The 16,539-nt window shown below is 42.9% G+C and overlaps 1 pseudogene; it reads right to left on the bottom strand.

The window, feature by feature from the left end:
• Nucleotides 1-1,389: 1,389 nt before the first annotated feature.
• LOC115464491 lies at nucleotides 1,390-16,160 on the bottom strand (annotated as a pseudogene).
• Between the last annotated feature and the right edge of the window lie 379 nt (nucleotides 16,161-16,539).

The raw sequence follows: 16,539 nt of genomic DNA, 5'->3' as shown, positions 1-16,539 counted from the left end.
CAATCTACTTGCTAAACCTCGTGGACCTACCTCCCAGAAATGCCACAAGATCATCTCGCAAAATTCTCAACCTGCACTACCCCAGCTGCAAAGGACTGAAGTACAAACTGATGCATGCCTCTACCTTCTCGTACACGAGCACACAATTATGGAATGCATTACCCACAGACTTGAAAGCAATCAACGAAACAACTATCTTTCGAACATCTCTGAAAACATTCTTCTTCAACAAGGCCTACAATGAACACCCATAATCTCACTAAGTCACCTAACCAACCCACTCAATTATGAAAGCTCACCTTATACAACTATCCTAATCACTCCCTTCCTTCCTTCTTCCCTCCTCCCTACCTGATCACTTCACATTACTAATTGTATTTGTTATCTTGTTATGACAATGTCAACAAACCTATGTAAGCCATATTGAGTCTGCAAATGGGTGGGGGAATGTGGGATACAAATGCAATAAATAAATAAATAAATAGACAAGGACCATGAAACATGAAGAGGAGGAATGCATAGCACCACAATCATTTCTATAGGACTAACACAGATGATCAACTAAAAACAAATCAGAATACGCAATGTCTTTCAGATCTTTGTGGCATACCTAGCAGTAGTTCCAAGAGGAAGATGGGTATGCTCACCGAAATAGCCAGACCCAATTTAATACATATTAAAGATGAATAATACCATAAAGATTCAGGCAGCAGGTTCCCTAAAGTAGAGGCAAGGCAACTGAATGCCAAACCGTGAAAGGGTATGGTGTGGGAATGACTGGGTGAGCTGGATCTCTGAGTAGTGATTGAGCATATGGGTGTGATGTAGGTGAGTAAGTGAACATGTAAGGAGTGAGTAATAGATGAGTTTAATATGATTGAATAAACTTGTAGGAAGCAAGTGAGCGGGTAAATGAATGGGAGTGTGAGTGAGTGCACATTTGGGTTTGGTGTGTATAAAAGAGAGTGAATAGGTTATGTGCACTCTCTATTTATCAGTCTCTGGTTTTCCCACTTTTCTTCCCTGTATGTCCTCCCCTCATTCTTTTTTCTCTTCACCCTCTTCTGCTTTCCTCTCTACCTGCCCCCTCCTTTTATCCATCCCCTACTCGTCATTTCTCTAAGAAAACAAAACTGCAAGATCAGATAAATAGAGGATCTAAGACCATAACTGGATAAATATAAACAGTAGGAGAGCAAATTCTTCTCAATGGATAAACCATTGTACAATCTGCCTTATATTCTCTTTCCATGCATTGTACATATGCAGCTACATGTTTGTAATATGTATGAGACTGAGTGTAGATGCAACTCAACAGATAGGTTCTTTGGGATGATATAGGATTTGTTGTTTCCATTCACAAAATTGTTGGTATTACTTATAGACCTATCAGTCATTCAGTTTTTTCGTTAGGTATTTCCTTTTGTTCCAATCGGGTTTAAGCAGAATAATGTAGCATTTGGGGAAAAAGATACAGCCCAGAAGACCAGCACTTGAAGCCAGGATAGCAAGTATCTCCACTGCCACCATGTACTTGCCCTTGGTGCTCAGGTATGTTGAAATGAAGGAGATCCAGACACTGCAGAACACCAGCATGCTGAAGGTGATGTACTTAGCCTCATTAAACCTGTCAGGTAGATTTCTTGCTAGAAAAGCTACGATGAAGCTGATACCAGCCAGAAATCCCAGGTAACCCAGAACACAGTAAAATGCAACTATTGACCCTTCATTACATTCAATTAGTATTGTTCCAATTTCTGAATGCATGTTAAGATATGGGAATGGAGGAGCAGTGAACAACCAGGCAAGACACAGGAAGGTTTGTAGAAGGGAGCAGAAAAGGACTGTAGAATTTGAGACCCTGGAACCCATCCACTTCCGGAGCTTGCTTCCTGGTTTTGTAGCTTGGAAGGCCATGACCACATGGTTTTTGCCAGTACAGAGGAGAGAGCGATGGAGAAAGAAATCCCAAAGGCAGTCTGTCGGAGAATACAGGTCACTTTGTCAGGATGTCCAATGAATACCAAAGAACAGAGGAAACAGAGCATGAGGGAGATAAGGAGAAGGTAACTGAGGCCCCGATTATTGGCTCTCACAATTGAAGTATCTCTATAATTAATGAAGATTCCCAGAATGACAGCATTGATGAGAAGAAAAAAAAGGCTGATGAGAGTCAAAGCTTTCCCCAAAGGTTCTTCAAAAGATAGGAAGACTATCACTTTTGGGATGCAGGCATCTCTTTTCTCATTGGGCCATTGATCCTCTGGGCACTTCACACAGACATCCATATCTGAGAAAAAAAATATTCTCTCTGTATTTCACAAATAAAATCAATTATTTTAAATTGTCAGGATATTTTTCACTGTAGCTTAGAATATAGGGCGAGTGCCCTTTATAGAATCGTACTTAGTTCCGATTCCCATGCCATAACTTTGGGTACTAGACTTATAAAGGGGCCCTTTTACTAAGCTGCAGTAAAATGGGGTCTGCAGTAGTGTTAGCATGTGTTTTTGATGTGCACTGAGGCACCCTTTATATTGTAGTGGGTAAAAGGCCATGCAATAAATGAACTACTTTCCACACAGCCATTACAGGAGGAAGCACTTACCTTCACCCATTGAGATGTCGGTAAGAACTCCTGTGCTAACCTGGTGGTAACCTTGCAGCTCACAGCACTGCCTGATTACCACCGGGTAAACACCAGTGCCACAAAAAGAGAAAATATTTTTGTAGCACTGGAAATGGGGCACGCTGGGGGTCGGAACTACCGCCTGGCTCCTGCGCTAGTCCGTCTGTAGTTTCTGTTTGGCACATGGTAAGCCCACGATGGACTTAGTGCCACTTAGTAAAAGGGCCCCTTAATGCTTTCTGAAGCTTGGAGTAATTGCTGGTTCGCTGACCAGTAGCGTAGGTATGTGGGGCCACAGGGGCCTGGGCCCCCCAAATTTCCTCTGGGCCCCTGGTTTTGCTCAGTTTCACTAAAAGGAGCATGCAGGACATGAGGGGAAGAGAGAGCAGAGCAGGCAACATGGTGGCACTGGAGACCGGCACTGGACAAAGCTTCAGCTGGCGGGGGATAGGGACCCCCGCCAGCCAAGGTATTTGCTGTGGGAGTGGGTGAGGATAAGCAGGGTGGTGAGGCGGTGTGGGGGGCTGTGGGGGCATCTGACCAAAATGTACCCCCCCCCCCCCACCCTGGGCTCTGGACCCTCCCACCACAAGGTCTGGCTATGCCCCTGCGCTGACCCTCTACTCTGTAACAAAACATACATCTTTTTGAAATGTCCCTGACATGCCTATGTTCCTCCCATGGCCATGCCCCCTTTTGAGTTAGGTGCAATGCCTTATAGAATAGCATGTAGCTAGATGCGGGCACAAATTTTAATGAGTGCCAATTAAGTTCAATAGTTGGTTGTCATCACTCAAGTATTTTGTTACTGAATATAAACAAAACTAAAAGGTTAAGATAAAATCACAGAAAACCCAATTGTGCCTATACCCGTATGAAAAATTTGTTTTCTTATTTTTTACTTTTCTTTATATAGCAATTTTAATTATGAAAAAATGGAGGAAAATGACTGCAGCAGGTCTGGAGCAAGGCAATACTATGACTATCTTTTTGCTCCATCAGGACTTCCGGTTCCAATCATTGGTCAAAAAATGTCCAAAAGAAACTGTATTGCACTTTAATTTTTCAAAACATCTTCTTATTTATGTCTTCAATCTATTGTATATCTTCAGTCTCTTATAGTTTTTCTTTTTCATTTAAAAGCAGCAGCCTGACATACTAGATGATTCACATAGCAGCACAATCTCAAATGTATTCACACCTTCAAACAATGCAAAATCTCTTAACGACTTCATTGGTATTCTACTAAAAGCACTTATCTGTACCCAATTTATTGGCATTAATTGACTTGTAAGCCTATTAATTCGCACACACATCTCAGGAGCATGCCCACATTTTTAAAATCTATGGCTCCTGGTCAGTTAAATAGCATTTGAGTGCCTGACCATGGATATTCAGCAGGAGATAACCAGTTATCTCCATAGTCAGTTAGGCACATATATTCAGCACCAAACTGGCTATGTTGACTGGTCAAGTAGACAGTGCCACCAAGGCAAGATTCTGCCTGAGGTGGAGCTAAGATGCCCCCCCCCCCCCCCTGTTCACGGCATTTACCTGTTTCATCACGTTCCAAACCCAGTAGTGGCAGCGATTCTCATATGCTGCCCTCCTGCCGGCACCAGCCTCTTCCCTATACTGTGACTTCCTGATCCTACTACTACTACAAATCATTTCTATAGCGCTACCATCCTCTGACAAAACAGAAAGTTACATCAGAGAGGTGGCCTCAGTAAAGGGAAGAGGCGGGTGCCGGAGGCAAGGCAGCGTATGGGAATGACTACCGCTGCCAGGTTTGGAACGTGACGAAACAGGTAAACTCCAAGTGGAGAGATGCCGCCCCTGAAGAGTGTCACCTGAGACCCCCGCCTCAGGTGGCCTACTGGTCTGGATACCCCTGCAAGTAGGCCACTTAAATAACAGACCTATCTTTAACCACTAAAAAGTTAACCAGTTAACTTTTTAGCGACCAAAATAAACCCAGATATTCAATGTCAGTTATCGGATATGACCTGGCATTGAATATCTGGTTTTAGCATCGGTGGCTGAATATCAGACCCCCATATATAGAATCCGGGGTAAATGTTGTAGCTCATAACTCGAAAGGGGGCATACACATGGAAGGAGCACAAGTGCTTCTTTAATGTACGCTTGTAATTTATAAAATGCTCTCAGTTAGGCATACCAATTTATGACCGCCATTGATCTGACGTAAATGATCGTGCCTAACTTTAAATGTGCCAGTGGCAACTTATGCTAGTATTTCAAAATGGCATCCTGGCTCACTGATACCTTTATAGAATTTGGCACTCGGTATTGGTGCACCCTAACTGGAAACATCTAGTTATAGAACTGTCCCCTTAGTAGTTAACCTACAATCATGGACATGCTACATATTCCACATAGAAACACGGAAAAAGCACCAGAGAAAAATGAAGGCAGATAAAGACCATATGGCCTATCTAGTCTATCTATCCATGCCATCTATTATCTCTTCCTATCCCTTATGTAGTTGTCCCAAGCTTTCTTGAATTCAGACACTGTCTTCATCTCCGCCACCGAGGTCATTCCATGAGTTCATCATCGTTTCTGTGAAGAAGTATTTCCTTAGGTTACTCTTGAATCTATCTCCTTTTACCTTTATCCTATGCCCCTCATTCTAGAGCTTCCTTTCATTTACCAGTTTGTGTGGAGATTTCTCCATTGGGACAGGAGATGCAGTCATAGCAGCAGACCGGCAATCCTTTCCGGATTATTTTCCTGAAGCCTGGTAGACAACTTTGGCTGCATTTGGACTGTGGAGGGATCTGAGAAGAGAAAGAAAAATGCAAGATAAAGCAGTCATTTATGTAAGTTCCCAGATTTGGAACCAGCTTCTGCATGAATTAAGAGATGATTATTTTTTTTCTTTAGAGCGCTAAAGAGAATAGTATTTTAAATATGATAAATGGGGTGGGGGAGGGCATTCCAAAACCTTGGGGAAACTCCCTAGAAAAACTCAGTCCCCCTTTTAAAAAAAAACCTAATTCCACAGGAGGAAGCATAAAACAGAGATGATCTCTTGAGCTTCCACAACTTGTAACATGGTTTTTGCAGCTCTCCAGGTGCTATCATGTCCAAGTTTGTGTGACTAATATTTCACCCATCTTGCTTTGGCTTTCTTCAGTTTACTACTACTACTTATCATTTCTGTAGCACTACTAGACGTATGCAGTGCTGTACAATGAACATGTAAGAGACAGTCCCTGCTCGTCAGAGCTTACAATCTAATCAAGACAAACAAACAGGACAAATAAGGGATAAGGGAATTACTTAAGGTGGGATTATAACAAGAAGGGACAAATTTTGGTGATGTTTTAGCAGTCTGTTGGATATGTGTAGAGAAAGAGAGAGAGAGGAGTCAAAGATGACCCCAAGGTTATGAGCTGATGAGACAGCTTGGTGCTGTGTGGTTGGTCTGGGTTCTGGTTTTTATGTAGTGGTTCTCAATCTAGATTGTACGGTCTCTGTGCAATCACATCTAAACTCTTGGAGACAAGAGAAGTCATTGGTCTCTATCTAATCAGTTTAAACTCTTGAAGGCGGGAAAGAGTTGGACATGGAACCACCAGGGCAGCTGCAAGAATCATAAAACAGAATGTTCACTCACCAAGAATAGCAAGAGTATTGGCCTTTGCCAATGCAATAAGCTGTCTTCAAATATTGATCCCTTAAGAAATTATGACAGAATATGATTAATTGTCTCTTTAGGTCTTCCCAGTAATTGGTTCCCATCCTTCATTCATGGTCTACTATTCTGTTATATTAGATTGGGGCAGATCATATAGCAGCTAGTCAAAGTTCATTAGTTCTTTTATTTTTTAAATTACATCACGCAAGCCCCCCTGATTCTATATAGTGCCCAAAATTGGGCACCGATCCAAGATGTGCATCCAACTAAACTGGCTAAGGAGCCAATTAGTCCCAATAATCATGTGCTAATTAACACTAATTGATACCAATTTGAATTTATGGGCACATCTTGCTATGCGCTATTCTATAACAATGTGCATCCAAATCCCATAGCATGCAGCCCAAAAGGGGATGTGGGCATGGCAGTTGCATGGGCAGGCCAGAGGTGTTCCTAAAATTTGCATGTAGTGTTATAGAGTACCAGGGATGTGCATCCAGTTTGGGCACCAGGAATTACACCTGGTTTCAGCAGGCATAAGCCCTGGCACACACAGTTTTGGGTGCTGAAATCGGCACTTAATGCAATTCTACAATGGGCGTTCAACTTTGAATACCCATTATAGAATTAGCATTGAGTGCCAAGATGTCTGTGTGGTTCAGTGATTTCCATCATGCTGCAAAGTTAATTCTGACCTTGGTGAATGCGCTGTCCCACACAATCGCCTCCTCATTGATGGTGAAATCCTGTCCTGGAGGAGCATAAGGATTATAACTTCCAACAATGTCACTATTCCATGTCCCATTGGGTAGGAAGACCATATTTATAATTTCGTATGCAATGGGTAGGTCCCCATTCTCATCATAAAAAATCTCTTCACCCAGAATGTTTTTAAAGTGGACCTTCTTGAGATAATGATGAAGCTGAAGAAAGAGAGACTCATTTTCAATAGTACAGCTAACTGCTGGGTTGTGCATGTAATTCCAAGCATCTACCAACTCAACTCGGTTTTTGTTTGCATTACTATCCACCTTATAATCGAAAGAGAAAAACGCCTATATTCCGACCTAAATCGGGAGATGGACTTCTTTCTCTCGCGGGTGCCCAAATCGGTATAATCGAAAGCCGCATTTAGAGATGGCCGGCTTCGGTTTTTGGCCATAATGGAAACCGGGCCCGACCATCTCAAACCCGGCAAAATGCAAGCCTTTTGGTTGTGGGAGGAGCCAGCATTTGTAGAGCACTGGCCCCCTTGACATGCCAGGACACCAACTGGGCACCCTAGGGGGCACTGCAGTGGACTTCAAAAATTGCTCCCAGGTGCATAGCTCCCATACCTTGGGTGCTGAGTCCCCAAAATCCCCCCCAAAACTCACTCCCCGCAACTGTACACCACTACCATAGCCCTAAGGTGTGAAGGGGGCACCAAAATGTGGGTACAGTGGGTTTTGGGGGGTTTTGGAGGGCTCAACATTTACCACCACAAGTGTAACAGGTGGGGGGGGATGGGCCTGGGTCCACCTGCCTGAAGTGCACTGCACCCACTAAATACTGCTCCAGGGACCTGCATACTGCTGTCAGGGAGCTGGGTATGACATTTGAGGCTGGCATAGAGGCTGGCAAAAAAAAAAAAATTATTTATTTTGGGTGGGGGGGGGGTTGGTGACCACTGGGGGAGTAAGGGGAGATGATCCCCGATTCCCTCCGGTGGTCATCTGGTCAATTGGGCCACTTTTTTAGACTTAGTCCTAAAAATAAATGGACCAAGTGAAGCTGGCGAAATGCTCGTCAGGGCCGTCTTTCCTTTTTCCATTATCGGGCCAAGCCGGCCATCTCGTAAGCACGCCCCCATCCCGCCTTCACTACCCTACCAAAACGCCCCCTTGAAGTTTGGTTCTGCGACAGAAAGCAGTTGGCGCCGGCCAAAATCGGCTTTCGATTATACCAATTTGGCCAGGTTCAGGAGATCGCCGGCCATCTCCCGATTTGTGTCGGAAGATGGCCGGCGATCTCCTTCGAAAAGAAGCTGGCAAGTGGACGGGGGTGATCGCTGTGGCAGCCCTGCACCAGGCCTGCACTGTCTCTCAACGGCCTTGGTTGGATCAAGATTGATTGACTATTTATTGAGAAGGTTTCCCTCATGCAGATAAATATCAAAGCATGATTATCATGTTGGAAGTCTGGTGTGGTGGATGAGGAATTGTATGAAAGGGAAGCAGACAATGGAAGAATGGAGTGATTGCTATGGAGACAAAGAGGGGAAAATTTCAAATCTGTGTAACTGCCAACTGCATGGCCATTTCAAATGTGTACCTCACTCAGACTTTCAAAGACAAACTAGCTGTCTTATGTCTCTCTTTAAATTAGTAAGTATGAAGTACTTACCTGTACACATAAAAGCCCGTTTCACATTAGTTGACCAGGGGCTTCAGCTGGCAGCACTCAGCATTTTGCTGCACCACTGACATTATCTCCAGAGATTCAATGGCAGGCCACATCCAGATTTATGGAGTTAGTGAAAACATAGTCGGTCAAGGGCTCCTTTTACAAAGCTGTATTAGCAATTCTGGCGCAGCACATGTGATGACGCTCACTCAGTTCCTATGGGCTTCATCGCATTTGCCACATGGAAATCACTAGCGTGGCTTTGTGAAAGGAGCCATATGTGCAATATTCAACATTTAACTTGATATGGGGAACCACATAAAGATAGGACTGACTTTTACATTGTCTATTTATACAGTGACCTTGTCAGGTTAAGTGTTGAATATTGGGACTTAACTGGCCAAGTGATGACACCGCCCCCTGGTATTCTACCATAAGAGCCAGGCTACCATTTCTTTCCTTGTTCAGAGCAATCCTGTGATCAAAGAGTCATTTTGAACTGCAGGTAAGGCAATCTTGTAAGGGTTGGGTGGAAAGGGAGTGTGGACTAGTCGGGAAGAGTAGCAGAATATCATCTGTGTAAAAATGAGATGGTATACAGCGGAATTGAATAGAGCAGCAAGAGGACTAAGGAATATATTAAAAAGAAGAGGTGAAAGGACAAAGCCCTAGGAGACCCACAAGTCAGGGGCCAGTGGGGGTTGGCTCTTGAGGAGGAGGTGGCCACCTGGTAAGTACATCTTGAGAGAAAAGAAGTAAATCAAGAAAAAAAAGATCCTGATACCCCTAGTGTTGCCAGCTGTGACCATAAAAGTGAATGAATGACCAAATCGAAAGCAGAAGACAAATCTAGAGATACAGCCAGAACTATATTGTGTTTGTCAAGGTGTGAGTGTATTTCACTCAAAAGTGCTGCTAGAACAGTTTTGGTACTGGTATAGGGCCTGAAGCCAGATTGTCTAGAATATAGGACCAGAGATATCAATAAAAGCTGAAATTTTAACGTAGACCACTTTTTCTAGTAACTTAAGAGAGAAAATAAAGGTTTGATACCAGGCGATAGTGGTCTGGGATCTGAGGGTCAAAGGAAGGCTTTTTTTTAGAATAGGGCAGACAATGGCAGATTTCCAAGAGTCAGGAACCTGGTTAGATGAAAAACTATTATTGATTACAACTTTAGGGTGCAGCTGTAGTTCACTTATCTTTAACTATGATGATGAAAGAGGGTCAAGTAACGATGTTCGGAGTTGAAAAGAGGTCACTGAGGATGTCCCTAAAACTAAGAAAACTGACGAAGCCAGAATGGGGGATGTTGAAGCAGACGTAGTTGGCGTAACTGAATTCACATGATTGTAAGGCGAAAAAGAGTGATTAGTAGGGAAAGAATTTATAAGATCCTGGACCTCAGTAGTAAAGTACTGAGAAAGAAGTTCTGTTGATGGACCCAGATGTGGACCAGTGGGAGAATTAATCGCAGTTGGAAGAGATGTCAGGTTTCGGAAGATGGAGAATAACTCCCTAGTTGGATTGGTAGCTTTCTTGACAAGATCAAAATAGAACTGAGACTTAGCTTTTTTAACAAGTATTTGTAGTTCTTAAGTTCAGCCCTAAAAAGTGATACAGCAGTGACTGATCTAGTCTGTTTCCATTTGCATTCTGCTTGATGTAACCGTTGTTTCTGGTGCCTAAAACCCACATGATCCCAAGGCTTTCTATTCTGGGAATCTTCAAAATGGTAAAAGGAGCATGTTAAGAGCCACAGGAAACAAACGCCCCTTTACATTCACCTGGCCAGTTAAATGCCCCATAACCAGCAATCCAGCGATATTCAGCAGGGGATAGCCAGCTATTACCCAATAAACACCACCAGTTAGCAGCTAGCTGGTTATATCAGCCACCTTAACCAGCTATCCACTGATTTTCAGCTCCACTTTAGAGGCTATATTTGGCCACGTGAATACGTGGGATATCTTTAACTGTCCCAAAATAAAATGGATATTCAATATCGGTCACTGGAAACGACCTGACATTGAATATCCAGGCTCAGTGCCGACTGTGGAAGTCAGCCTGTCTAACTCCCACAGTCTGAATATCAGCCCCATGGCAAATACAGAAGTTGTTTGCTCACTGTTGGGGGTGGTCAAGCTGTTGTTTCCTTTTTACAATACGTGGAGGGGCATAATTGAATGCGAACGCCTATTTCCAAGGGGGTCTATGTCCGAAAACCGGTACGTGAAGAGGAGGGACAGACCGTATTTTTGAAAAAAATGGACGTCTTTTTTGTTTTTCGAAAATACGGTTTGTATGGACCAAATGCCATGGATTTGTTCGTTTCTGAGCTGGGCGTTTGGTTTTTTTAGCAATAATGGAAAATAAAAACGCCCAGCTCAAAAACGTCCTAATCCGAGCCATTTGGTCATGGGAGGGGCCACTATTCATAGTACACTGCCCCCCCCCCCTTGACATGCCAGGACACCAACTGGTCACCCTAGAGGTCAGTGCGGTGGACTTCAGAAACAGCTCCCACTTGCATAGCTCCCTTACCACGGGTGCCGAGCCCCCAATCCCCCTCCCCCAAACCCCACTACCCACAAATGTACAACACTACCATAGCTCTAAGGGGTGAAGGGGGCACCTACATGTGGGTACAGTGGGGTTTGGAGGCCTCCCATTTACTAGCACAAGTGTTACAGGTAGGGGGGATGGGCCTGGGTCCGCCTGCCTGAAGTGCACTGCGGTACCCACTAAAAGTGCTCCAGGGACCTGCATACACGCAGGCCTCTAGGACTTGTTGCTGCTGTATAACCTGGGCACACCAGTTGACACCTGAAGACTAATCTCTCCAAAACGTCCTTTATTGGAATAAGCACGTTTATTCACAGTTAACTGCAGATCAGAGGTTGTGCCCCACTGGCAAAGAGTCTACCTGGTACTGAGATTAGCAGTAGGTCAGAGCTGGCAGAATGCTGTACAATGCCCTCTTTCAGCAACATTCAAGGTAAGAACTAGGTTCTGTAACGTGGCTAACACATGAAAGGGATCTAAAACTGGCTTACAAAAATGGCCACTAAACTCATGGACTACCGGAAACAAAACAGGGCACACTCTGACCCAGTAAGCAGAGGGAAAAGCACCATGGGAGTAGAGTCTACCAACTACCAACATCGTGAGCATTGAACACAAGCTAGTGGAAACATGGAGCCCAATACCCTACACCCACCACAATGCATTGCTGATGTGAGTCTGCAGTGCCCTTATCAGAAAAGGTGTCACACTCACCCGAGACCCACATCAGAACCAGGGAAAGGCTGTCAGAGGATAGAACACATTCTGCTGTCATTGAGGTGGGTACGGAATTTGAGACTGGCATACAGGCTGGCAAAAAACGTTTGTAAAGTGGATTTCTTTTGGTGGGAGGGGGTTAGTGACCACTGGGGGAGTCAGGGCAGGTGATCCCCAATTCCCTCCGGTGGTCATCTGGTCAGTTGGGGCACTTTTTTGGGACTTGTTCGTGAAAAAAAAGGGTCCAAAAAAAGTGACCCAAATTTGCGGTAAAAACGCCTGTGTTTTTTCCATTATCAGCTAAAGACGCCCATCTCTGCTTGGCCGATAACCACGCCCCAGTCCCGCCTTCACCACGCCTCCAACACGCCCCCATCAACTTTATTCATTCCCGCAATGGAGTGCAGTTGAAGATGCCCAAAATCGGCTTTCGATTATACCGATTTGGGCGCCTTTGCGAGAAAAACGCCCATCTCCCGATTTGGGTCGAAATATAGGCGTTTTTCTCTTTTGATTATAAGCAGGATAATCATACAAGAGCTGGTAAAGACAATGAGACTGAAGTTGTCTTTTTAAATGTCCTCTAAGGTTTGATGGTCCACAAAAATTTTTTATAAGTGTGGTAGATGAGGATTTAAAAAAAAAATTCCTCTTTGTACAGTATTGATCAAGGTCGTACTCCCTTTCGCCCTATGCCACTGTATATCAACCCTTTCCTTCTGAACATAGCACTCCTTATAGAAAGATTGTTACCTTCCATGGCAAATCATCAGAAATTCTCCAAAGGTCTCCACTCCATGTGGTATTGTTTCCAAAGCTAGACATAAGCATATCATGTAATGCATGTGCCAGGATATACACAGTGTTATAAATTATATAGCTGCTTCCTAGGTGTTTGGTCTCACAGTGTAAGTCGATATAAAACGTCTTATTTATTTTACAGGATCTTCGGATGCTCTTCCGGCACCGGCTGTCACACAGATCATTCCACCATGGCTCAATTAAAAAATCACTTGGTAACCGGGAAGGATCCACCTCACGGACAAATTTTGAAAAACTTGGAATGTTCTTCTTTACCGAAGTGAAGGCCAAGGTGTTGTTCTTCAAACCAAGGTCCACTGAATAGGTTGAGGGAAGCTCCCAGTTAATTGTGGTGATGATAACCTTGCCAGGCATCTCCTGAATATGTAAGTCATCATATATATCCCACTCATTCTCTGTATTACGATAGGCAATGATCACATGCACTGATGATGAATGGAGAAGCTTGTCAATTTTACGTATCCTCCCTAATATCATGGAATTGGAATGAGTGTTACTGAAGGTCTCTATGAATTCAGTGCAGCCTCCATTTTGCATAATCCCTTCTTTCAGAAGCTGGACAGCTCTTAGACTGCTGTCATCATCAGGTGCAATGATACTGACCCAGGTCCAGCCAAAATACTTTAGTAATTTGATTATCCCAGTACAGACATGTAGAATACTGGGCACAGTCTGGTAGAAATAAGGAAACTGAACACCATCACTCATTAAGGGATTCTGAGAAGTATAGCTAATCTGTTGAGAAAAATAGAGTCATCTTGTTATTATTAAGATCATTTTAGAAGATTTGTAAGGCTACAGACCAATTATGGCTAGACAGATACAATTGGGCTGGAGTGGATTTTGACAGAGGCTCCAACAGTTGAAAATTAAGCCAGTGGTGGCAGACTTCTAGGGTTTATGTACCAGAAATGGAAAGGACAGATCAAGGTCAAGTATAGATACGTTCTATCATATGCTATGAGTTTATCTTTGTTGATTTATTTTGATTTTTTATGATACTTTCTGCAGATGAACTATACAGTAAAGCATAAAGGGAAATGTGGATGATTCCTTACCTGTGGGTAGTGATATATCCCAAATGTTTTGTACAACTGAGCTGATACCTCAGCTGGAAGGCCTTCAATGATAGCAGCCATTGTACCAGATGTTTCACAACTGTAATTAGGGAGCCCATCATTCATCCTTGAAAATATATCTATGGTGGCTCTAATCATGGGGAGCTGATTTCTATAAGAATCATACAGGTGGAACCCCAGTGTGAGGTTGGGTAAAAGCTCAGAATTATTGTTAATTTCATCCAAAGCAGAAACAAAGGCTAGATAGTTATAGTATGTCTCTGGAAAAAAACTAGAACATGGTATGTCAGATAATATAGACTCAGAAAGCAACTTAAAGATATGGGAAAATGGACATTTACTGAAGAATTGACCATAATCTTCAGCCCAACCCAGTCAGTAAAATCATATTTCTTTCCACAGATGAACACATACCAATGCTCTTGAGTTGACCTCAACCCATTGTATAGGGGCAGTCGTAAGTTAATGGACATACCAAATGGATTCAGTGGTGACCTCTGGCTCTATAAGGACAAGCACCATTTCTGAAGGTTTTCTAACCAGTGGTTAAAAGTGACCCCGAGTTGGCAGTTGAATGAGTCCTTTTATATTTATGGACATCTGCTATGGCATCTGAGGTCTTTTCCTCCACACATTTGATTTTTAAGCTTGAAAAAGTATACAATGTGCAAGTTTAGCTACTAGGTTGTAAGTGATAATTGATTTTCTCAATTTTGATTGGAGTTGTTTATACAAAGGATTTTTTGTGAAATTGCTTTCCCAATTTTTATGGTATTTATAAGTGTTCTTAAAAAGTTTTGAACAGTGTCCATGCCTGATGTCAATTTTATTTACATTTGCAGCTGCTCCTCTTTTTTTTTTTTTTTTTTTAAATCATTCTCCTCATTTTATCATAGTCTCCTTTTTGAAATTTAAATGCTAACGTATTGGATTTCCTGTGTGTACTTTCTTCAGAGCTTATATCAAATCTGATCATGTTATGATCACTATTATCAAGCGGCCCCAGCACCATTACCTCCTGCACCAGATCCTGTACTCTGCTAAGTCTAGAATTTTTCCTCCTCTTGTTGGCTCCTGAACCAGCTGCTTCAGAAAGAAGTCCTTGATTTCATCAAGGAATTTTACCTCTCTAGCATGCCCTGATGTTATATTTACACAGTCAATATTGTGGTAATTGAAATCAACCAACACACAGCGGGTATCATATAGTAATTGTGGAACAATGAGAGAATAACAGAGGAGGAGAGGACCTCAGACAAAAACCACCTTTTCAATCAATTAGATGATATAAATGTGGTCACAATCGTGTAATCATAGGTCCTTTACCATCCTCCTCCCTCAATATGCATTCGTATGCTTGTAATCTATTAATGCTGGCTATCACAAACATTAACAAAAAGTATCAAACCCCACAGCTACTTAGCTTATCGCTGCTTATCGCTGCTCGAACCAGGGGCTCCCCAACGGTCCCATTTCGCCACCTGGGGCTTCGTCAGGGGAAGAGCACCCTGAAGCGCCAAACTGTGGAAGACACCCAGCAAGCTAGTAAAGCCGCCAAGGAAAATGTGCGCCAAAAAGATCACCCATTATTATTGTGTTACCCAGTTTTTAGCCTCCCTAATTTCTGCACCTGTCTGTTCATCCTGGCCAGGTGGACAGTAGTACAACTCCTATCGCTCCCCTTTTCCCCTTTACTCTTGGAATTTCTGTCCACAGGGATTCCAAGATATGTTTTTTGTTCTATTTGATTCAAGGCCCTTCTTAACATACAATGCTGCCATTCCACCAATTCGATCCACCCTATCACTGCAATATAATTTGTACCCTGGTATGACAGTGTCCCAGTGGTTTTCTTCCTTCCAACAGGTCTCAGAGATGCATATTATATCTATCTTTTCATTCAGTGTAAATTTCCCATCTTCTTTCATAGCCTTCTGGCATTTCAAACTATGTTTGCTGCTCCTATTTATAACTTGTTCAGCGGTTGACAATGATAATTTACTATCTTTAAAATCTGTCTTTCTCCTGTACCTAACAATCCTCTTTACAGGTACAGGTTACATCATCATTTCATGTCTATGACCACCAAAATAAGACTTGTAAGTATGTCCCAGGCATTAAGCAATGATAGTACTTACCTTATTTCTACTTCAACTACAGGAGAAGTAAAGGGATAAGGTTTAGTTAGACGCAAACCTTTCACAGACACAATTCCCCCAATTATGATGTCCCCATCTGTGTGAAATCCAGATTCTATCCACATGTGGTATCCTGGTACACACTGACACTCCACCATCTTCCATGGGACACCATAAAAGATCATAAAAACAAGGACAGCAGGAACTCCCATCTTTCAATTTGTCAATTATCTGAACTAAATACCTGTTTTCCCTCTTTCCTCATGCTGTGACTGGCATGGTGTGGAATGCTGCAGAGGATTTCAGTGGCCCCCCACACAATAGCATCTTTGAATTAGAGGCACAAAAGACACTGTATTAACCAAGTAGACCCTTGCACAGACCCAATCAAAAAGGGAGGGGCATTGAACCTTGTTGCTGACATTGAGTTAGTCTCTGTTATCAGTTCAGATGCAGCATCTTTATAATGCTGTAATCCTTGAAGGTTCACCCTTAAGGGACATTCGGTTGAGATGTAAGCATCTACTGTTAAATATA

The sequence above is a fragment of the Microcaecilia unicolor genome, chromosome 3, assembly GCF_901765095.1.
Source record: "Microcaecilia unicolor chromosome 3, aMicUni1.1, whole genome shotgun sequence".
Classification (NCBI taxonomy): domain Eukaryota; kingdom Metazoa; phylum Chordata; class Amphibia; order Gymnophiona; family Siphonopidae; genus Microcaecilia; species Microcaecilia unicolor.
This window is presented reverse-complemented; position numbering and strand designations above follow the sequence as displayed.